The sequence below is a fragment of the Globicephala melas genome, chromosome 11 (genome assembly GCF_963455315.2).
Source record: "Globicephala melas chromosome 11, mGloMel1.2, whole genome shotgun sequence".
Taxonomy (NCBI): Eukaryota; Metazoa; Chordata; class Mammalia; order Artiodactyla; family Delphinidae; genus Globicephala; species Globicephala melas.
Window position 1 is genome coordinate 72292274 of NC_083324.2, and position 5502 is coordinate 72297775.

Below are 5502 nucleotides of genomic sequence, written 5' to 3' on the forward strand. Positions count from 1 at the left end.
AGGCTGAAGGGCAGTACTACCAGACAGAAAGTCGAGTCTTTAGGTGAATGGAGAACACTGGGGATGGTGACTGTGAATAAATATAAAAGGCTATCTTTTTCCCTCAGTTTATTTAAAACACATTTAACTGTTTAAAGCAAAGGAATTTTGCAATTGTATAGTTTTTTTAATTGCTCCTGTTCTTTATGTTATGTAATATATATGACTAAGAATTATACAGTTGCAAAGTTCTTATATTTTACATGAGGTGGTATAATATTTACTCTAGGTAGACTCTGGAAAGTTAAGGATATATGTCATAATGCCTAGAGTAGTGGTTCTTAAAGTGTGGTACAAAGACTTTGGGGGTCCCCAAACACATTCAGGAGGTCTTCAAGGTCCTCCTTTTCCCAACTACGTATGTTTGTAAGGTGTATTTTCTTCATATATGCCAACCCAAACAACATATCCCAGCAGATTGAATACAGAAGTAGATTTGAGCATCCATCTGTCTTTTATTAAGCCAGCCGTTAAAGAGTTGCAAAAATGCAAAACATTGCCTCTCTTCTCAATATATTTTTGAAAATAATTTTTTCATAAAAATATGTTTATGCAAACATGTAATGGTTTTCATGTTTATTTTAATTAAAAATAAATAAAAATTTTAGTTTAATTTTATCTGTCTATATCTCCCACATAAAAGACCCCTCTCTGGGGGGGTCTTCAATACTTTTTAGGAGTGTAAAGGGGGCCTGAAACCAAAACACTTGAAAATAGCTGCTGTAGAACAAACACTCCAAAATAATGCAATGAGAAGCACTATTCACAATAGCCAAAAAGTGAAAACAACACAAATGTCCATCAACAGAAGAATGGATAAACAAAATATGGCATATACATCCAATGGAATATTCCTCAGGCTTAAAAATGAATGAAGTACTGATACATGCTACAATGTGGATGAACCTCTAAAACATTCTGTTAACTGAAAGAAACTAAACCAAAAGGCCACATGTTGTGTGATTCCATTTATATACAATGTCCAGAATAGGTACATCCGTAGAGGTAGTATAGATTGGCAGTAGCCAGGCACTGAGGGAGGGGGGAATAGGTAGTGACTGCTTAATGAGTATGGAGTTTTATTTTGGGATGATGGAAATGTTTTAGAAGTAGAGAGAGGTGATGGTTGCACAACATTGTGAATGTACTAAATGCCACCAAATTGAACATTTTATTTTATTTTATTTTTTTTATTTTTTTGCGGTACACGGGCCTCTCACTGTTGTGGCCTCTCCCGTTGCGGAGCACAGGCTCTGGACGCGCAGGCTCAGCGGCCATGGCTCACGGGCCCAGCCGCTCCGCGGCATGTGGGATCTTCCTGGACCGGGGCACGAACCCGTGTCCCCTGCATCGGCAGGCGGACTCTCAACCACTGCGCCGCCAGGGAAGCCCCAAATTGAATATTTTAAAACAGTTAATTTTGTTATGTAAATTTTACCTCAAAAAAAAAAGAGGACAAAGTATAGTTAAAAAGCCAATAGAGAAGTTAAAATGGAAAAAGAAGATAGGAAAGGAGGAATAGAGGAACAAATAGAGGAATAGAGACAGAGAAAACAAATAGAATGGTAGACCTAAATCCAACCTTATCGAGCATTATATCATCAGGACTTCTCTGGTGGCACAGTGGTTAAGACTCCGTGCTCCCAATGCAGGGGGCCCAGTTTTGATCCCTGGTCAGGGAACTAGATCCCACATGTGTGCTGCAACTTAGTGTTTGCATGCCACAGCTAACGAGCCTGCTTGCCACAACTAAGACCCAGTGCAACCAAAAAAAAAAAAAAAAAATCACATCATCCTATGACCTAGCAATTCCTCTTCTAGATATTTAACCAAAAGAAATGAAAACATGCATTTTCAAAAAGACTTGTACATGGATGTTCATAACAACTTTACTTGGATTAGCCAAGAACTTGAAACTGTCCAGGTGTCCATCAACAGGAGAATTGTGGTATGGTCACGTGATGAAATACAACTTAGCACAGTAAAAGAACAAACTACTGATATATGCAACATGGATAAATCTCAAAAACATGCTGAATGAAAGAAGCCTTCCACAGGGCTTCCCTGGTGGCGCGGTGGTTAAGAATCCGCCTGCTTGGGCTTCCCTAGTGGCGCAGTGGTTGAGAGTCTGCCTGCCGATGCAGGGGACATGGGTTCGTGCCCTGGTCCAGGAAGATCCCACATGCCGTGGAGCGGCTGGGCCCGTGAGCCATGGCCACTGAGCCTGTGCGTCCGGAGCCTGTGCTCCGCAGCGGGAGAGGCCACAACAGTGAGAGGCCCGCATACCGCAAAAAATAAATAAATAAATAAATAAATAAATAAAAAAGAATCCGCCTGCTAAGGCAGGGGACATGGGTTCGAGCCCTGGTCCGGGAAGATCCCACATGCTGCGGAGCAACTAAGCCCGTGCGCCATAACTCCTGAGCCTGTGCTCTAGAGCCCGTGAGCCACAAGTACTGAGCCCTCGTGCCACAACTACTGAAGCCTGCGTGCCTAGAGTCCATGCTCCGCAACAAGAGAAGCCACCGCAATGAGAAGCCCGTGCACCACAACGAAGAGTAGCCCCTGCTCGCTGCAACTAGAGAAAGCCCGCGTGCAGCAATGAAGACCCAAAGCAGCCAAAAATAAATAAAAATAAAATAAATTAGATCAAGATATTTAGAAAAGAGAAAAAAAAAGACGACTTCCACAGAATACGTACTTCATGATTCCATTTCTACAAAGTTTTAGAACAGGGAAAATAATTTTTTAACCTGATTTTTTTTTTTTTTTTTTGGTGGTGCTATGAGGCTTGTGAGATCTTAGTTCCCTGACCAGGGATGGAACCCGGCCCCTGGCAGTGAACGCGCTGAGTCCTGACCACTGGGCCGCCAGGGAATTCCCTACTCTGATTTTTTTAATCTGATTTTTAAAAAAGTGGTTGCCTCTGAGGGTAGAGCAGACATAGACTTAGGAAGGACTTGAGGGAACTTTCTGGCATGATGGAAATGTTCTTTCCTCATAGGAGTTGGGTTATGCTATTGTATGCATTTGTCAAAATTCATGTCAAAACATTTCCCAGTATGTAATTTTTCCAGTTTTTTTTAATGTGGTTAAAAAACACATAAAAATTACCATCTTAACCATTTTTACATGTATGGTTCAGTGGTATTAAGTACATTCATGTTGTGCAACCATCACCACCATCCATATTCAAAACTCCTCCTCTTACAAAACGGAAACTCTGTACCTGTTAAACAATAATTCCCTGTTCCCCCATTTTCTCCAGCCCCTGGCAACCACCATTCTATTTTCCATCTCTATGATTTTGGCTACTCTAAGTAGCACATATAAGTAGAATCATACAGTATTTGTCTTTTTGTGATTGGTTGATTTCACTTAGCATAATGTCCTCAAGATTCATCCACACTGTAGCATAATGTCCTCAAGGTTCACCCACGTTGTAGCATATGTCAGAATTTCCTTCCTTTTAAGGGCTGAGTAATACAACGTTGTACGTATAGACCACATTTTGCTTCTCCATTCATCTGTTGATGGATGCTTGGGTTGCTTCCACATTTTAATTATTGTGAATAATGCTGCTATGAACATGGGCATACAAATATCTCTTTGTGACCCTGTTTTCACTTCTTTTGGGTATATACCCAGAAGTGGAATTGCTGGATAATAGGGTAGTTCTATTTTTAATTTTTTGAGGAATGACCATACTGTTCTCCACAGTATGGCTGTACCATTTTACATTCCCACCAAGGGTCCCCATATCCTTGTCAATACTTGTTATTTTCTGTTTTTCTGATAGTAGCCATCCTAGTGGGTTGTGAGGTGTTATCACAGTATTTTTTTTTAACATGGATCATTTCACAGAACTTGCATGTTGTCCTTGTGCAGTGGCTGTGCTAATTTTCTCTGTTTCATCCCAGTTTTAGTATATGTGCTGCCAAAGATATATTTTGCAAACAACAACAACTTCTGAACATGCAAAAAGAGTTGAACTATTTTTGTTAACAAGGGTAAGGGTGGAAAATGCTAGGAAAAAAAAACAAACCCTAAACAAATAGAGTCTAGTTGATGATATGCATACTGAAATATTTAGGAGTGAAATGTCCTGATATTTGTACCTTACTTTGAAATGCACCAAAAATTGGATGGATTGGATTGATGGATGGGATAGATGTGTGATAAGGTGATAAGGCAAATATAGGAAAATGTTAACAATTGTAGAATCTAAGTGGTGTGTATATGAGTGCTTACTGTAAAATTCTTTCAACTTTTCTTTATGTTTGAAATTTTTGTAATAAATCTTTTTTGGGGGATGAAATTTTCTTTGTCTTGGAGAAGTTTTGCTCTGAAGGGCTGAGATTCCTTTAGTGAATGTGGGACGCGAAGGGCTGAAAGGACCCCCTTCAGTAATGCCGAGCCCTCAAGGGGAAACTGTGTAGAACCAACTGGCCTGGAATTCGGACCCTTCAGGTATATATGTGTTTTGGGGTGGGAGGGGGAGAGAGTAAAAGGATCAAGGGGACCAGGTATGAAGAGTGGGAAAGAGGGAAGGCAATTAGAATCCACCTTTGAATTTCCATATGGACAAGAAGATTACAAATATTACTGGTTTTCCTATTGTTTTAGGCACTTAAAGCTATAGAGAATCAAGATAGCAATGTGAGCTAGCGGAAGTCCGCTGGCCGACTGGGCAGGATTTCCAAATGACATGATAGCACCAGGGCTTACAGTTTGGTTCTCAGGATTGCAAATCCAGAAACTAAAATATCTGGGTAGTTCCCTGGTGGCCTAGTGGTTAGGATTCCAGGCTTTCACTGTGGAGGCCCGGGTTCAATCCCTGGTTGGGGAACTGAGATTCTGCAAGGCATGTGGCACAGCCAAAAAAAAAAACAACTGAGTGTGCCCGGATCATGCTGGCCCACTTCACAGGCGATTACTACACAAGCCAGAACGAAGAGACATGGAACTGCCAAGTGAATCAGACACTTGAGGCAGATGGCCATTGCATTCTGTCTCCCGTGGGAATGAGAACAAATGTCTTAGAAGCGTCCTTGGTGAGCAGAACAAGGTAGCAAGGGGAGTGAGTAGGATGATGGCTTAGTGGCTGACATCACTGACCTCGGGTGGCTGGATGCATGCCTGCAAATCCAACTGGAATGTTCACCTGGGCCAAACTTAGCATATACTATCCCCTGGACAGAGCTGGAGACACACTCTTGCATTCTTTTTTCATTAGTTTTTTTTTTTTTTAAATGTGGACCATATTTAAAGTCTTTATTGAATTTGTTGCAATACTGCATCTTTTTTATGTTTTTGGTTTTTTGGCTGCGAGGCATGTGGGATCTTAGCTCCCTGACCAGAGGTCAAACCCACACTCCCTGCATTGGAAGGTGAAGTCTTAACCACTGGACCACCAGGGAGGTCCCAACTCTTGCGTTCTTGACCCTTGGTCTTCTCCTTTCT

The 5502-nt window shown here is 41.3% G+C and overlaps 1 non-coding gene across 1 annotated transcript; it reads right to left on the minus strand.

Moving 5' to 3' along the window:
- Positions 1-3881: 3881 nt before the first annotated feature.
- On the minus strand, positions 3882-3986 carry LOC115860875 (U6 spliceosomal RNA). Its single transcript, XR_004042567.1, has one exon. It is a non-coding gene; the product is annotated as a U6 spliceosomal RNA (small nuclear RNA).
- Positions 3987-5502: the final 1516 nt, after the last annotated feature.